Source organism: Homalodisca vitripennis, unplaced genomic scaffold (assembly GCF_021130785.1).
Source record: "Homalodisca vitripennis isolate AUS2020 unplaced genomic scaffold, UT_GWSS_2.1 ScUCBcl_2871;HRSCAF=8005, whole genome shotgun sequence".
Lineage (NCBI taxonomy): Eukaryota > Metazoa > Arthropoda > Insecta > Hemiptera > Cicadellidae > Homalodisca > Homalodisca vitripennis.
In genome coordinates, this window is record NW_025778981.1 from 1 (window position 1) to 20,103 (window position 20,103).

Here is a 20,103-nt window from a genome sequence, read left to right on the forward strand (position 1 = left end):
ACCTTGTATAGCATCGATGAATCTCCTTCAACTTTTCCAAGCCAGAGATTCTATTGACAACACATTCTATTGCGCTCAATCCCACTAGCCAATGACTGTTCTCTTTGTCAGCTCGGAGGACTTATGACAATGGTCCCTCTCCCTCAAAAACTGCCCACGCTACTCCTTAATGTCCCTTGACGTGTTTCCCGTTCAGCTCATCAAGGCCACTACGTTTATAGTCCACTGTATCAGAGTAAAAAAAATATTCTTATCCTGGCTTGGATGTAAAGTCGCTTGCAATCTCTTGGCCAAATAAGGAACTAAAGGAATATTTCACTATTTTGCAGCACATAACATAGCAAATATTGTTTTGGGGTTTTTTAAATCCGAGTTTCAATGTTCACTGTCTTTGCTATAGTCGCAATCGAGTTACAAATTTATTTAAATACTACTAGTGCATTTGGGCGAAGCCATATATCAAAATTTGGAAATTAGTTTATATTGCATTATTTTAATTAATTGAGGACTGATTGTATATTCTAATATTGCAAATACTTTTAAATTAGGGAAAATGGCAGCTTAAATTACGTATTGCTTTGGAACAATTTACAAGAAAACAATAACAATACAATAAAAACAATAAACTAAACTTAATACGAGGGGTATCCAAAAAGTAAGTTTCCATTAATTAATGAAAAATATGTTATAAAATGACTCAAAAAAATAACTGAAACACATTTTATTCAAATCCTTTTTAACCATCAATACCTTATTTTTCTACATTAGGTTTACCATCCTCTTTCTCCTAAGCACCTCTTGGTATCTAGGAAAGTAGTTTTTTTATTCCAGCAATCACAAAATTCAACTCCGCCAAATTTTTAAGCCAAGTAATCCACCTCAATTTTGAAGGTCATACGCTGTTGGCAAATCGCCGACCGCCAAGGTGTCTTTTCTAGCCTCACGGAAACAGATGACAAATCGCTAGGCGGGCGCAAGAATCTGGTGAGTATGGAGGATGACCAAAAACATCCCACTTTAAATTTCCTCAAAAAGTTCCATTGTTTTGCAGCATCCGGAGCAGTACCTTGATGGTGGTACTTGTTACGTGGGTGGTTCTCTGTCAGGCGCGTTATCTTGAAATAAGCAGAACCTATTGCGACGACAAATAGTCCGCGCCGTTTATTCTGTATTGGCCCGCCGAAAGTCTGGTGAGAATCTTCACAATAACCTTTCTGCATTTATGGTTATCGCCTACGAAGGATAGATAGTCAATTCAAATAACACTCCACACGGCATGTCCCAAAAAACTGTAAGCCATTAACCTTTCCTGCCGACTCAAAAACTTTGGCTTTTTTGAGGATCTGCCCCTGCCTCTCCTATTTTTTTTGCCACATCCGTACTCTGCTGCGTTTGGTTCTCTGGAGTTGAGTGGTGGAATCCATGTTTCATCACCTCAGTGACTATTCTACTGAAAAGGTTTTCATCTTCATCTGTTTCAAACAATCGCGAAGAGAAGACTGGGCGCAGCAAGCCCATTCGTTTGTTGTTTATGGGCATTGCTTCAATAAAGCGAGGCACCCATCTTGCACACACTTTTGGCCAAGCTGAAGATCTTCTGTTCATGATATGTGTGCACAGATGAGAACCCGGCTAACTTCAATACACTTGTACGGCAGTACAGGTTACTTCCATTACAACTTTCATCAAAAGCCACTCGCTTATCATTGTCAATAACTGCTCCGTTACAGTCATTAATGACGTCAGGTTGGCCCGAGAGATTGGGCCGGTCGGCCACTACGCTCATCGTCATGAACATTTTCTCTTCCATTGAATCCAAAAACATTGCCACGCCAACGACGGACCATTTTGAATCGGACATAACATGTTATCAACCATACACTTAGACACAACTGACGGATGGAATTTGCATAACGGCAAGTTTTGTTTTTTTGGCAGTCCAAGAAACGAATAAACAACTACGGTCTTTTCGCACACTGCGGTCAGAAACGCAAGTGGGAGGTCTTCCATGATTGGTATTTGGGCAGAAGCGTGACCAATGGGCCAGTGACCGGCGCACCTGTTTGCCAACCGAACCCGCGCTAGCATATCCCCGCCCACAGCTGCACGCTGTGGTTACGTACGCGTCTTTTTTACATGAAGAAGGGAAACTTACTTTTTGGATACCCCCTCGTACAAACAATTTTTGAACATTAAAGCATGGTAAACATTGTAAGTGTTTGGAGAAATAGCTTTCAAATGTCCAGTTTATTTAAGGCTTGAAGCCTGTATACCTAGTTCGTTTAAATACAAATCAAAAGTGAGGCGTGATGAAAATCCGTAATCGTAACCATTGGCCTGTGAGGGAGGTGGCAAGGATTGGCATTGGCCACCACTTGTAAATCAGTTTTAAAACTGTTAATGGGGTACATTTTGTGATGACAGAACTTTAGTTGGGATAACTCATACAAGGTAGTCTTATGTACAAAGCGTATCTAGGGTAACATACTTATTAACGTTAAATTAAGTTTATGTGTATGTAGTAGAGAAATGTTAATAAACATCATATTTTGGCCTTTTTTCCACCCGTCAACTCTTGTTATTGATGGAATACTTCTTTTTTTTGGGGTAATAGTAAGTGGAGCCCCAAAGAAGTTTTGTTTGTGGCAAAAAGCAAGGCTCTAAGGATTGATTAAGATATGGTGTGAAGGGTATGGAATCTTGTCGCCCCGATTTTTCGAAGAGTTTCTCCATAATGAAACAGTACCATCTATGTATATATATTTGTTGCTTAATGAGAGTTAAAGAAATTTTGGTCTTAGACAAATAGATGAGGTGCGTCAAGGACATCCATAACTATAATCTTGTATTTACAAGAGCTAAAATATATGTTAAAGATTTAAATAACCAGTAGTAGACTTGAAAAATTTTAAAATAAGTGCACTGCTTTATCGGAGGTGCAGTGTTGTGTTGTAAGATATTCTCTCTAAATTTACACTGATAGTGCATAGGGATCAAACAAGTCTAATAATAAATTTATATAACAGTGTCTTATGTAGAGGTTGGTTGTAAGGTTGCAACCTTTTTTTACATACTGTGGACAGAATTCTTAGTCTGATGATACAAGTACCTATAATTTTCTGGATAGGTCCTTGTTTTTAAATGGTCTGATAACAGTTTTTTTAACTTATTAAATGTTTGTCTTTAAAATTTGTTCTGTTTTATATGTTCTAGTTTTAAATTGTACCCAGTTTGAGTATAACAGTGTTTTTATTTAAGCTCAAACATTCTAGTCAAACTATTTTTAATTTGTTTATAAATTCCATATGTGTCATATGTGTAAATTTTGTGATAAATTATTCCTTGTTGTGTTTCCTAATTTGTAAGTATTTTAAATTTTTAGCACTGGTGAATATTTATTAATGTGGCCATATTTTTTTTATAGTTTGAGCAAGGTAAACCACTTATGTATAAACATTACTACAGAAAAAAATTATTTTATTACTGTGTTAGTAACCCACCATCAGAAAACCCTTTAATAGATTATATAATATATATATATATATATATATATATATATTTATATTGTCTGACATATTGTCCTAATTCGTACACTAATTGTGTATTTAATGACTCAATTAAAGCTTCTTGATTTCTTTTTCTTTCCTTCCCGCTTCCTGACCAATGTTTTTTACGACAATTGCAGGACTGGATTCCAAGCCGAGCCCGGTAGTGGTAACGCCTGAGAAGGGAATGGACTACTATTTAATTTGAGATGAGGTGAGAGGATCAGCAAGTGTCCCTATCGAGTGCATAGAGATTAGAGTATTCTTCAAGAACGAGTAACACAACTCACCTTGACCCTCCACATCGATGAAGATGCGGCTGAAAGAGAGCTTTCCGGGTGCTTCAAACCTCCTCATCCACCATAGCTTGATATACCCGACCATTCCAGGTAACTGGAAAAAAAAAAAACAGGGTTCTTAAATTTCTACATTTATAAATAATATTGTGTTCAAAGATCAAGCAATCTAGATGGGTTTATCAAATCAATTGACCAAATAAACTTGAAATGAACTCAAACCTCAATCGTAAACTTGTAAAAAATCTGAATCATTGACATATGTTCTTATTTTGAAATTTTACTATTAACAGTCTATAATGTCAACATGATTAAGATATAAGGGCTATTCAGAAAGTTACGGAACGTTTTCCACCTGTGACGTTTAGCCAGACGTGCTCATGTTGGGCACACTCAGTTCAGTGTCCTTGCTGTAACAACGGGAAATATCACCACACTAACCCAGTTTTTTATCATTCAAATTTTAGAACATGTAGTGCTCGCAATAAAACGTAGAAGTGTTTTTGAAGTGAAGTGGCGGTCCTGGGATTATGTTCTTTTTAAGCAGAAAATTTAAAACCATCTAGAAAATTAATTGAGGAAACTATGTGAAATGTACGAGAACAATGTATATGGATAAATGATGCATTCAGGTTTAAAAATGGGCAGACACAAACAATTCATGATCTAATGAGAGAAGAGATAGGAAGGTTCGTGCAAGCATTGTGACTATTTATCTGGTTGCCAAAGTTTTGACGAAAAGGTTCATGAGAAACCCGCGCTTTTAACAATGACAAAGATTTTCTCTATGTTTCCCACAAGTTTTCATGGATCTTTGACAATTTTTTTTCGCAGAAGCTAGGCTACCACATAATTTTTGTGCAAGATCCCGATGCCAATAAAATGTTTAAAGACTTCTACACCAATAAAGATATAGCAATGCAAATGGGGCGCAGTACTTTGACGTTTTTGGAGGCCTACCCAACAGTTCATGGTGTTCATGGGATTTTCCACTTGTTCCCCGAAAATGAAAGGACCTGTCCTATGGCAAAAACAGCGTTTTGACAATCACGCTGAGTGGCACTTTTATGGGTTTTCTTTTAATTCCAAAACGTTTCCTTACCTTTCTGAAACAGCCTTTGTTATTGTAGGAACCACCAAATTATTACGTAACTTAATATATTTTTCTCCTTTGTCAATTTATTACTGTGACGTAAATTTTTTTATACAAATATGTGTATTCCTCCCCTCTATAAACATTGAATTAATATTGCAACAGACTTTTTTATTATATATTGTTTATTCTAGATGTAAATTTGTTGACACTAAAAATCGTGTACCACCATGTGAGGGTTTGTAATTGTTGGGGATTTTCTTTTAACAGAGTGACCATTTTGGACGTCCAGTTGCAAGAACTTAACTCAACCGTGTAGGGCTCCACCAGCACTGTGGTCTCCAGAGCCAGTTTTCTGTTCAGTCTCAATGTTGTAGCCGACGTAACAGAGTTTCTCCTTCATCTGCCGAACGGTTTTCAAAGTCTGCCGTGTGGTTGAACGCATAGCCTCTTAGCAGCAGCAACTGTACATGGAAAACAATGTGGTTACAAAGACACAAAACACGTTGATACATTAAAGTTTTTAGTATTGTTAAATGCCAATTTAAATTATAAAATACTGAATGGTTTACAACTCAATATAAAACACTAACCCTTTGCGCTCGAAAGGCCAGCAACACTGGCCACACTCAAGGTTGCAGGCAGTTTGCATTAGTTTTGCCGTAGCTTGTCCTCGCAACTCGAATGGCCAGTACAGATGGCCATGCTACTTTAATTGACAGCTCGGCAGCCATATTTGTTGGTTGCCGCCCCAGATCAGAATTATCTTTAAATTTCCACTGCGTATTTGCATATTAATTTAAAATATTTAAAGAATAAATGAAAAAATTATCCAAAACTTTTATGCAGACAGTTGGTAAAACTAGGCATTTCTCACCGATCTTTACATTAAATGTTTTGTTTTGCCTTAACACGAAAAGCAAATTCCAAAAGACCACCAGAGAGTTTGTAAGTACCCTGTTATAAATCCTATAGTTTGTATGAAGAAAGTAAGTATTATAGTATCCTTTCATAAATATTTTTTATTACTATAGTTTATATTTGTAAAATTCCTGTTAAATTAATACTGGGGCAATTTGCTCACAAGGACAATGGTAATGTCTTGTTAGAGGGTAGCAAATTGCTTACAGGTTGTGCACCCCCTTATTGCACAAAGTATTGAATTATTACGTTGTTTAGAACAAAAAAATAGTTTTTCTTATAAAAGAAATCCATAAATACTAAACACAACTTATTGATTCTAACCTTAATAAGGTATTTGGTGATGTCACGGCCAGCAATGTCCAGCCTTCGTGTGAGATGTGGCAGGCGCGTACTCTTCGTAGACAGGACAGATGTGTGTCACGCCATCTCCAGAGTCCACTACCACACCACTGATCAGTCCTTGTGCGTAGAGAGTCAGCACGGCCTGGATGGCGATGTAAGCACCATGGAACTGGTACTGCTCGAACATAACCTACAACACGACAGTAACTTAGACAGGACAGATGTGTGTCACACACCGAGTAAGAGACCTACAAAAGCCTGGATGGCGATGTAAGCATCATGGAACTGGTACTGCTCGAACATAACCTACAACACAGCGGTAACTTATACGTACCTGACACCACATGCTGCAGGAGGGATGAGTCCATTTTTTTCAATTGTTTCTTTGGTTATAAGTGTCACACAGGGTTTTAGGTGGGGGTCTGAGGTAAGTAACAGATTAGGAAGTATTAACTATTAACGTACAAGCTCTGACGCAGTAAGAATCACGTGTATAAAAGTGGATGGTGAGTTTTTGGAGCTTTTGTTACAGAAAAAATGACAAAGTTGGAATTTTAAATACAGCAGGATTATGCAATTAAATTGTGCTTTCACCTTGGTAAAGCTTCTTTAGTGACTCATGCTTTGATCTAGGAGGTTTACAAAAACAGAAAAATTAAAGAAGACTTGGAGTAATATAAAATCTTTTAATGCATCTAAAAATGAGGCTTATTTTTCAAACATTTCCAGGAAACTGCTGTTTGAGCGTTCATAAAATCTTTTATCTAAACAATGTAATTATCAATTCTGCTTTTTCAAAAAGTTACAAAGAGTTCCACATAGTCATTAAACAGAAACAACCTGCAATTGCTGATCGTTAAAAAGTGTGCAAAGCTCGAGAGAACCTAAAAGGTCACTGTTTCAAGGCTTTCCCAAAATCCACGGCTATCACAGAATCTGAAAGATATTATGTCAACTAACTTTTAAGGAGCTGTTACAGCAGTGTGATGACCAAGCAGACATTTTGAAGTACTCTTCTGAGGCATGTTCATTGTCTCCATCATTTTTTCTTTCATTGCTTCAACTGTCTCAAATCTTGTTTCCTACTGATGTAGATTTCATTTTTGGTAAGAGAAAGAATTTACAGTGAACAACGTCTGGTGAATAGGGAGAACGTTACAACACAGCAATACCATGCTTAGTAAAAAAAGGCTTATAATAAATATGAAGGCTACAACCCTAAAGATAGCCGGTTGATGTCTCACTACTCTTTGGCGTATTATTTGACCTCGTATGACCTGTGTCACCTGGCTAGAAAATCAGTCTGGTACCTCTTATGTACCAATTGGAATAGGTAAATATTTAAAAATCCAAACAGTCCCATTAGATTACAGATAAACCCCGTAAAATTCTTGTCCAACTACAGTTAAATGTTATTAATTTCATTAGTAATTCAATGTCAACACACTGTAGCGTAAAAGGCTGCAGCTCTCTATCAGAGAGATCACGGATTCGATTCCCGGGGAGGTTAATAAATAATTGTAAGTAGGTTTTGGACCATTTTCCCGTAAAACCGTTTTGCATGCTGAATTAAAAAACAACGTTGATGTAGAAAGAAAAAAAAAAAAACCAGTATTCATCTATAACCATAATTAATTAAAATTTTTAATGCAATTTCTGATTATCAAGCACTGATACTTAACTAAGAACACTAAACTAAGAAACAGGAATGGACAAATCTATTGTTGAATACACAATGTTTCATAATGCTTGACCTAAAGCTTTTAGAAACAATCTCAGCTACGAGGTGCTTTCAGATTAGTCTTATCAGTTTTTCTGACAATAGTTTGTTGTGTAGTTTTCTACCAATTAGAGCACACTTTATTCCATTATCCTCCTCATCTAGCAATATGAATACGAATCTAATGAATTAAATCTTACTCCAATTAATGGTAACGTGTCTCAGAATGTTCTCCCAAGCAAACTTGATCTTACCTCAATCATTTTTTTTCCCTGTTCTTGATAGGATTCATTGGTGGTTCAGTTAATAGAATTTTACACTCTTTAGGGTCTATATTCATCTTCTCTGGGCCAAACGTGTAGTCCCATACGTGACACATGTCTTTCCAATTCCTGAAATAAAACATTTGTTACATTAAACTTTATCACTCACTGTTAAATGTTAACCTTATTACCTGTTATGTGTCGTGTTATTAGAACACACATGTGCGCTAGCAAGTAAAAAATACGTGGAAACATAGATAATTTTATCTACTTTGAAATCTTGAATGGTTTTTAAACTAATTTTTCTTTCTTCAGGAGGGTTTACTTCTGGCTGGTTTATACCTTCCAGTTGAACCCACAGTGGGTACAGCAAAAACGGATGTGTAACTTAAATCTGGGCAACCTTATGGCTGTCCAAAAGCGGCACATCACTAACCGCATATGTCGAGATTCTGGGGTGCAAGGGTAATTCAATAAGTCTAATCTACTGTGGGAAATGACTGTTGGAGTTGGTGGGGTTTGTTTCCTAAGAGTTGAAGGTTCTTGCCAGACTAGACATAAGGGTATGCCACCCCCTGCCTGCTTGGACTGGAGAGGCTGGTTCAGAGCTGGCTTCTTCTTTTTCTGAGGGAACACGACTTGAGATTAGTGCCCTAAACTTTTACTCATGAATCTCAACAGGAAGCGGCCCCTACTCCCAACCTTACCCTATCCAAAATATCTTGTCACTACTCCGAAAGCAGTGCAAAGGTTCTTAAAGGACTTGGTGTAATTTTCTAAGCTTCTTGTCCTAAGAGAACAAAAAGAAAAAACAATTTTTCTAGTTTCTCGACATTTGTATTACACATAATGTTAGATAGAATGGTTAATTTAATTTAATTTTCAACTCAAACACTGAAGTTTATTGGAAATTTTTGGAAGTTTGTACAGTGTAAAACTAAATGTAGATTTTTTTAAATTTTAAGTTTCCAAATAAATATGTCCACACAACCTACTAGTTATTAGAGCTACAACAGGACGAGATGTCTCATCAAGAATCCTGAATTTCTATTATTAACCAGCTGTTAAACCATGATCATTTGGATAACATGAGATAATACAGTACAAGGAACTGAAACAAATACAGTCCAAATTCATGTGATATTTCTTTTAATCATTCTCAAAATTCTTAATATGACCAGTCAAATCTTTAAAGATGTCATAACACAATTTAAAAAGGTAGTTTCAAAACCTCATATATCATATTTGTTTAACCCATTGAGGAAGCAATTAACCTAGCCTCTCTAGGACTGAATGTGTGAATTGATTTTGGCAAAACTGCATGCGTGTACTAAAATATTAGTAAAATTAGTTTGGATACAGATACATTGGTAAATTTTTCAGGACATTTAGTCTATTTCGTTGCTTTACAATAGTGTTTGTTGCTTTCTCCAAACAATAATTATTTAATTTAATTTTTTTAGTATATATTTACAAATTTTTTAATGTATAAACAAAACATCAAAAGCAACTGTCAATATTTTATTACTTTTTCTGTTTATGTTTCAATAATTGTTTTATTCAAAACAGCACAATATTTTATATGGAAAAGAGGTTTTTATTGGATTACTTAATTATAAAGCATTATACAAAAAAAACATATTTTACTTTTTATGGTTTAATGACAAGCTCATGAATTAATTGTCTGGGAAATGAGATAAAACTGTTTGTTACATTAAATTGTTATTATTAAAATTATAATCAAAATAAACTATTACATAAATTACCATTTATTTACTTATTATAATTCACTTTTGTGTCATTCTTTGAGTATCTTTGATATCTCTATCCAAGTATCTGTCTACGACTGAAGTACACAAATTGTCTTGTTCCATGAGGTAGGGGAAGAACTAAAAACTCATTCAACAACTATAAACAGTTAAGCACTTAACACTGAGAACACAATATATAGAATGTAAGCAAAACGTTGAAGTGACGAAAATTGAGCATTATGGCAAAATGTAAACAATAACAAGCTATAGCTGTGGTTCCAGTGTGCAAACATAATGCATCGAAACGGAATAATTGCTTATAAGGATGCTCTAGGGCACAAAACTGCGATCTAGTGGAAACACAAATACGTGATTGTTAAGGTCTAGAAAGGGTACAACGAATGTCGCTCGGGGCAAGTTCCCCAATGGGTTAAAATATTTGTCTAAATAATTGGTTAAATCAACTGAATGCAAACCATACCTGACAATTCCGTTTTCCATGGGATAGTTGAGCTCTAACATGGAACGAAGTTTGCTTGCTTCATCGCCTACCATCAAGTCCTGAAAGTGTCCACAAGTGGTTTTAGCGAAATTGCTCGAATGCAGTGACAGTTGACATGCAGAACAATTCTCTGTACAAGCATGTTGCAACTGTTGTGTAGCAGTGACAACCAGGATGCAATAGTGCAGTGAATTCTTGTTACATCACTTTCACTATAAATAACTGTTATTCAAAATAAACATTATGCCTACTATGATGGAGGATTTTTTTACTTGTTCAAAAGTATAAACATTTAAAACAATAAACTTCAAAATCTAATTCAAATTTTTCTTTACTTACCAAAACTTTGTAAAAAAATACACTTCTAAACAAAATCTTCCAAGTATGTTAAAACTTTGATGAATTATTCACTTTATCTAACTAATTAAAACACTGCTGAAACTATAATGATTATATTTAAAATACCACTTAAGTGGATAGTTCACCAACTTAATACGTTTATGATTACATTGTACATAACATTTCTGAAAATGTTAACCCTTGCCACGCAGAATTTATCTTTCAATTTTGACTCATAACGCGTAATTAACTTTAACATTTTCTTTTACATTTTACCGAGTAATTTTTTTTTTTGTTAGTGGTGGCTATTAGGAAAAAAAAAATAATACAGTATCATAAAATAATCAGACCCCTATATTTTTTAACAAATTTTCAAATTTTACAAAAAGTCGTCAGCATTCGCCATTGCATAGAACAATATAGGCCTATAACGACACAACAAATAAAGTAATAACAGAATAAAAAGATAATATAATGCTAAATACAACAGGAACACGAACAGTAAATAAGGAAAATATGGCAAAACAGCGTTAAACACTAAAATATGCCGTCCGGGATATATCCGTTTACCGCGTAATGGTTCGCCGCAGACTGAGGCTAAATCACGCCACGAGGGACAAAGCCACGCCCTCCCACCACTGCGACGCGCCAATGAGGTTCAAACTGTAACATCTGCTTTTCGGAACAAGTATTCACCACTCCCTTGAACTCTAGCGGATTCCACAGCAACTACAATAATATTTATTAAATAACACAAAATAGACTTTGAAGGATATATCCGTTTACCGCGTTTCGGTCAAAATTAGGCCTAACGGATATATCCGTTTGCCGCGTGGGAAGGGTTAAAATATTGTACTCACTTTCTCCATTCCATTCTTTAACAAGATTCAATTATACAAAGCAGTAAGAGAAATATTTAACATACTACTTATGAAAAAGTGTAAATCTAAAACTAAACTTGTAAGTCAAAAGAACAAACATTGAAATAATGTTCAATTGTTAAAAAGGAAAATATAAGATAAAATATATCTATGATTAGTTAAATAAAAACAACATACAAAAGGTAGAGAAACAATATTCTCAGAAAGGATACTTTCTCTTCCAGTAGTTGCCAACACAATTGATTAAACACAAAGCTATCTACGGCGTTTTTTTGACAAAAATTTGGGTTTATTCATGGAATTTTGAATTGTTGTATTTTGATCAGGGTACCTACATTAAATTCTTTTTTGCTTGAGAAACCACAATAGCCTTAGAACTACGGTTTTCGTACTAATTTCAACATCCCATAACTTTTTATGCGCAGTTTTGTGCATATTCTCAGGGAAACAAATTAGATCTTCTTCATGGGTAAAGATAACAACTCTTTGAAGAATATTGTGCCAAATGTTTAAATGTGGTGCTTTTTTACACAGTCATACAAAACATCAGCCACTGCTCTAAAGATTATATTTCAAAAACTGACAAATAACACAACCTCTTTGCGAGACCATAAACTTTCAAGGACAATAATGGAAAAAAGCTGTACATCACTCAGCACTAGCAATGCTGCCAACCACTGAAAGAGAATTTTTCCTTCAAAGAACCTTTCTTTGAACAAATAAACCATATTGGGAAAATGTTGACTCTGCTTAAATGAAATTGTGAAAATATTAATAACAAACAACAAAATTCATTACAGGTAAAAAAAAGACATAGCAAGCAAAATACGGAGAAAACTATTTAGAAGAGATTGACTCACAGGAAGTTCCTAGGAGGCAGCATAAATTAAAAAATATGAGTGAAACAATTATACTAACGTATAATGCATAATCTTAGAGCAATATACAAACTATTTTTTGATAGTTCAATATTGACATGAGCTGGTCATACCTAGGTTTAAATCTTAAATTAATAATCCTTGTCAAACTGATAGGCAAAGCTTAAGCCCTGTGATAGTTATCTATGAACTTACTTATTATCTTTTTTGAAAAACATTATCACAGTTTTACTGAAACTTTAACTTGTTGTATAATGAAATGTTTAAAAGAAAGTGAATTTTCAAGTATTCTAACATTCTATTTTTGTTAAGTTGTGTCTATTTTTCAGAAAAGGGAAAAATTTTCCAACTAGTTATAGGCCAATTTCTTTGACTCCCATTTTTAAAAAGTTTTAGAGTGTCATTTACATTTAGCTTTCTAGTTATTATTTTGTTATAACTTGTAGTCAACAATTTGGTTTTATTAAATGTTGATCCATAGTAGTCATGGAATCCTAGGTTAGTAATGTCATTCGGGCTTTTGAATCGAATGATTTTGTACACAACATTTTGCTATCTGAGTAAAGCGTTTGATATTGTTGATCACACAACTTTACTCCATTAGTTGGCTTATTATGGCTTTAATGGAGTAAAAGAGGATCTAATGAAATCATTTCTTGAAAATTGTCAGCACATTTTATGTGTAGGTAGAGGAAAATCAGATTTAGTCTAAATAAAAATTAGGGATACCACAGGGTTCTGTATTGGGACCGCTTTTATTTACTTTGATGGTTGATAGTATCAAATTCGTTTACAGCAAATGCATTGTTCATGAATTAAAGTAAAATTAAATCTAATTTAATTTTAAAGATTCCCTGCAACAAGTTAGTGTAGTTAGTGTCAAGTTTTTCAGGTGTTTATATTGATAAAAACACCTATCACAAAAAAAGAACTATCTTGGGAATTTCATTTCAGTCTTAAGTGTCTCGGAGTTACATTTTTACTCAGAAGTTTAAGAAACTGTGTACCAAATAATTACATAAGATCTGCTTGTTTTGATTTCTTTCAAAGCATTATTATTTATAGTATTTTACTCTGGGATAACAGAAATAAAATTAATAGGATATTGATAATTAAAAAAGACTCACATGAATTATCAGAGATTCTTATAAGTTGGATCATTGCAAACCTCTTTTTAAAAAATTACATTTTCTAACAAAGACATAGAAAATGTATATATTTTTTATGTACTTCTATTTACAATAAAACTGGATATGTTACAAACAGGAGATAATTTGAAAGTAGTTTATTATATTCATATGTCTGTTAGAGCTGCAACACGTAGTTGTTACTGTCCATCATCTGAACCATTGGTGCTATAAGGAAAGCGTTGTTGACCTTGTGGTAGACCACGATTGTGGTCCATTTCAGGTGCAATAATATTTAATTGTAAAGCATGGCTTTGATATAAGTCACAGGCAGAGTGTAACACAATCATCTCAAAATCGTCACATTGTAAGTTACGTTGCTATGTCTCTTGTACCAAGAAATAATTATGTTTTGTTGCCACATCATTTGTGTTTGAAATAGAACTGAAATAAGTTCTCTATATATTACTATTACTATGCAGTTAATTATTATTTATAAAACATTTCGGATAGAATAAACAACATGTCTATAAACAAAAGAACAACAGTTTTGTAGTTAAACACACCAATTATCCACACTCTAAACAAACTGTTAACAGATAAATAATCCACAGGAAGTAATTAAAAAACAACAATGATCAGTAATCGGTAACAATCACACAGAGCCGAACGCGATACAAACCGAAGTAGTGCAATAAAAGGTGCAAAAGTGTAGCAACAACAGATATTAAGTCGTCTCATCTCTAGATTTTTGTAAAAAGTTCACAATTCAACACTCTAGTTTATGATAACGGTACGATTGCTTCAAGCCAAGTCGGATTCTGTGTGAATGTACAGTCCTTTGTCCAGTATTAACAACTTTGAAAAATGTTATTGTACAAGAAAAGAAATAACTTATATGAGATAACTCAAAAAGACCATTCAATATTAGTGTAGAGAAACAAGATAACAGTCAACATGCTATTGGCTTACATATCGAGGAACTTACTCTGACACAATATCCCTGCAAAGAAAACAAAACCACTTGAACAATGTACACAAACCTCTGAAAAATGAATGCATTTATATTGAAACAACACGTAAATGTTCATACAGTATTTTTTAAATAGATTTAAACACCCGTTATATCGCACACATGTCTAAATACTTGATCTGACAAACGACTAGTAACTAGAGATTTAAAACATTTTTCCCAATGAGAAGTGACCAGTCTACAGATTTTGCAGTTACCTTTACAATCAAACTTAAATAACGGGAATGACTTAAATAGGTCATATTGTACATCAGATTAATCAGGATGTTTCACGTAATTTGATGTATAGTTTACTCAATAATAATGCCTAGTATAAACCCTCTAAAATACAAGGTTTCAATCAAAACATTGGTTTCATGCTTGCGCTCACTCATTTTGAGAGAACATGTAACCACGGGACTCAGTTTTTCGTAGCAAATTCCTTGTAGGAATGACATTAGAAACATCACAAGATGAAAAATGCCTTTCTCAACAAGAAAATATGTTCAAAAGATTTCTTATAAATTCTGGTCAACAACACACATACATGTATATATATATTTAGACAACCTTGTACTGGCATCGCTTTTCTGTCAGAATATGCCGCCACATTATACTAGCCATATTTATCTTGTGAGAGTCACTTATATTTGTTGAGCAACAAGAATAAGAATAATTTATTCACACATTGGAACTCAAAGGTTTTCTGTGCAAGTCAAAACATCAGTATCAAAAGTAATTATAAAAAAACAACAGAACAGCATACAATTAAAAGGTAAAAAAACAATAAATTCTTGTCACATTTTTAAGTTATTCCTACTGCAAAAAAAATCCGTCTAATCAAGACATGGATATCACGAGAGTCTCGTGGACAACCATCTAGTTTGTTACTGTTGTCCAAATAGCAGTCAATATTGATCGAGTCTGTCGTAGTTAGGAAATAAGACATTTGATTTTGAAAAAGTACTGAATATTAACTTGTAGAACATTTAGTCCTTTTTTATTAAGCTTTAGAATATAAATAGAAAAATTTAAGAGAATTTAAGGTTTTTTATTTTTTACTCCTTTTTGGTAATTTTTTGGATTTCATCCATTACTCATTTTAGCCTATCGAAGGAAGACGTCATATGATTAACATTCCTTAAAGGGTTAAGGAACGATCAAAATTAGTAAATTTTATAAATATGTAAATAATCTAGAGATATCCCATAAATTAATATTTTAAATAACATATAAAACTAAAATGTTATTTACAATTTATTGTTTACAGTAAATTACAATGTTAAAAAAGAGGTAACAAAATAAAAAAATGATCTCTCCAGCCTTTATTCACACACAATCTGACACTCATCCCTCTACCTGGACCATCACCATAGTATTTTGGACCGAACCTGTCCCAGCTAACTGCTCAAGATATATTTCTTATACTGTTGCCACAAACCGGGGATGGCTTTCAATGGAATTTTTGGTGTGGGACAGGACATTCCATAGTCTGCAAGCTATTACATGTAAGTATTTACTGAACGCTGAGGCATTTGCAAAACGTACAAGTCAGAACTTGGTGTTTCTACATGTCTCCAAGAGACACAATGAAACTTCCCAGTGAAACAGCTCTCATTTAAAACAAAACTAAGTACGAATTGTGGTATGAGTTTACAAGCTACCAGCTGCAAATCTGATTGGTGCCATGATGTTCTATCTGTAAATTGGAAAAAAAACCACCTCCACAGACAAATAATACTTATTTATTTTAAAAAAGCAATCAAAGTACACAGTTACAAAGAATGTCTCATTCTATTTGATATTAAATGCCAATGAAAAATTATCTGACCTGGCTCAATAACCGGTTTTGAAACAGGAAATCAATACTACAAAGTACGTTGATTGTACAACTTCAGTCATGCCATTGGATCACTCAGAAGTGCCAGTTATATTTTATAAAACAGCACAATGAGACCTGTATCAAGATAAATAAGAACAAATTAGCCAAAGATCAATAATTATTGTTTGTTACCACTGACAAGCTAGTGGCAGATTTACAAGCTAGGATGCAGTCATCTACAATGTTCACCCAATACTGATGTGTAATTCACCCGAAAACCACAAGTACGAGTCTTGGATGGGTTGTCTTACCCTGTACAGCCCCTGTAGCTCTGATGGTCATCACATTTTACCTACTGAAGTTCACACGGCTGCTTTACACAATCCTAGTTATGATTACTCTAATTAAACCAGATGTAAAACCCAGAGTAACAAAGAACTCCATGTTATGAAGTGACAGTATCTCATGCCAATTGATTATGGACAATGAGAAAATGACTTACTGGCCTGAATTTCGTGTCATAAGTACAAAGTCAACAGATGACTGGTTAGTTGGTATCGAATTACCTGGCCATCTTTCCAGCAAAGTACTATCCCAATACAGGTATTATCCAGTACAGGTTGTAACCGATCTTACAATTGCTCATGTGCCGAAGTGCTAACAGTTCCAGATAACGATGCAGCTACTTTATCACATACAGCATCATGACATCGGAGTTCCAACAGTTTGGTGGTAATTTTGAAAAACACGAGCGATGGCCTTCGACACAAAAATGGAGCAATTGACACCTTTTAAGCATGATGGAGCAGCCGAACATAACGTAGCTATGTTGGAGGGATTGATTCAATGTCAATGTTGAGTTAGCTCCAGTTCACCTTCCTCTTAGAGCAGCGTCAGGTTCTAAAGATCATGTCTAAAACATAGTGCACTCAATTGTATACCTGATGAAACAATGATCTCACCTAGCTTACACTATATTTTTGTAATCTATTTGTCTCTGATGTCAAACCTGATGAAATTACTGGGAAAGAGCTCAACACAATTCTTTTATCTAATAATAAAATTGGTACTTTGATATCATCCGGAAGCCACTATTTTTGGAAGTGTTTTTCTTCCCAGGAACCTAAAAATAGTGACAGTGGCCTCCTTCTCACTGAAATCACTTCCTTTTGGGAAGCAAAAAACAAGAACTGATTATTATAATGACATGTAATTTTCGGAATAAATCAAATAAGGTCTATTCTTTCTAATAATGTATTTTATCAAGTCCGTGGTAAGAAAACCTTTTCAAAAAAAATAGTGGCCTCAGAGTAATAATAAAGTACCATAAAATTATTTAACTGGGCCTAATAATTTCAGTGATAGTGAGATTGAAAGGTTTATGGAAATGCTTCAAGTAAATATAGGCCTAATATCGTAAGAATGTAACACATGGACTTGTATAAACAACCATTAAAAATACATATATATTTACATACTAAATATAAACATATATCAAACTTAAGTCTCCAAGGTTATATATCATATGTTAATCAAGCAATATATTGCAATAAAATGTAGTTTGAATCCAAATCCAGTCAGAATGTCCTAATTAATTCAACAGGTATGGGGTTGAGTATGTAAAAAAGTAATTCTTTTTTAGATACTGCTACAAGTAACATAGTAAACAGAATTAATAAAATTTAAGCTAGTGGAAAGTTAAACTAATCCAAACCTTGACTTCGATGTCTCCAATTTTGTTGACAGCTCTGATGATAGGTCTCCCCACCATGGAGGGGAAAATGTGCTCAGGAAAATTGGATCCAGCATAACCGCACTTTACAAAACTGCAAACAAAATTTCATCAGCACCATAAATAATGAGAAACCATTTGTTTGTACATTAAAAGTGTGTAAATGAAATTTAACCTTAAAAACGAATTTGCCAGAGATGTGCCAGACAGGAAAACCATGAGTAGTATTCGCAAATACTTCGCAGTATCTGTAAATCATTATTCGTGAACTCGAGATACTGCTATACTCAAGAGGTACATAATTGAAGGCAGATATTAGCCGAGGTAAATGTAAGTAACGTATAAATCAGTGTAACCAAACTAAAATTGATATACCATATTTCATTAAATATTAACCATCATACAACACATCAGAAGATTAATTTATGGAATCAAAACTGTTCATCCAGAAGTCACAACTTCTGGTAAGATATCACTATGTTCATAGGCTCATTTTTATCCACTTCGTCTAAACTACGATGACTACCCATTAAATTAGTTTAAATCAATAAAATAATTCAATTCACATTACATGCTTACATTATGCTTCATTTTAATTTTGAAATTTATAAAACTAAATTTTTTTATGTGATTTGACAGAATAAGTACAGACTAACTGACAATTGAAACTAATTCAATACTTTTCGTCATTGATCATGGTGACTAAATTCAACTCTATGTTATATAATATCACATCACAAAACACATATCACATCACTTGTACTCTTCACATTTAATAATTATTTTTACAATTATCGACTTATCCATACAATATTATAATCATACTTCTTTCTATTTACAATTAGGCTACTTTAATTAATTGATTAACACCCATATAAATTTTCGATCCCGATTAACATTACATTTGTATCAAATATTATGTTAATTTTTTGAAATTTTTCTATTTTTAAATTTATTATTTTGATTTGTCATCCCACTACTTGTTAAACCTAAAATCTTAAATGTTAGTTCCAAACATTTAATTGCTTCTGTTTTCTAGATAAAATAACAATAACAGGTAACAGGTGTAACCTATTGCTACAATAACTAAAATCGACTGTTTCTTATGTCTCATAAAACAATTCTATAACCACCCATTCAAATAATCTGTCCATTGCTAGACAAATAGCCAGATTTTAACTACTGACATTGACTAGGAATATACTTAACACATTGGCACAAACTGATGTACAGTCCTATTTTTTTTATGTATAGATTTAATTTTGGGTAAAATGTAGTCAAAACTAAGTTAGATATTACATCGAATGGCTGTACTGTACGCAGTTTATTTAGGCTACGTACATTTCCATGTTTAAGAATACCACACTAAATGGGTTTGCAGAGATCTAGAGAAATGGCTATATTGTGGGCATTATGAGTCATACCCTCTACATATTGTTTGACATCAGTTTTGCTGTAACCTTACCTCATCTCTTTATAGGTGGTCATTTTAATAAAAATATTTGTTTAGGCCGTTTAAAAAAATAATTATTGTTATTTCATAAAATTTAGAATCACATAATTTAGAAGGAATTAATTGACAGTGCTATGGTATTATACGTAGGGGGCCATTCCACGCCAAATCATCCAGCCAAAAGTAGAATTGACACCCAAGGTTCTCTGATTTCAATAAAAGTTTACATAGATAATATATACATATAAATAAGAAGAAATCCAAAATTGTAGCTTATTCTAACAAAGGGTTTCAGAGATACGGCCATTTGAAGTTTTATGCTAATTCAGTTTCCAAGGCCCATTTTGCCGCCAAGTGAGCGTACACGTATTCTCGTCTTTCCATGTAGAATGGACAATTATGAAGCTAGAGGCTTCAAATTTT

At 33.9% G+C, this 20,103-nt stretch overlaps 1 pseudogene; it reads right to left on the reverse strand.

The window, feature by feature from the left end:
- Positions 1-3,835: 3,835 nt before the first annotated feature.
- LOC124372301 lies at positions 3,836-19,715 on the reverse strand (annotated as a pseudogene).
- Between the last annotated feature and the right edge of the window lie 388 nt (positions 19,716-20,103).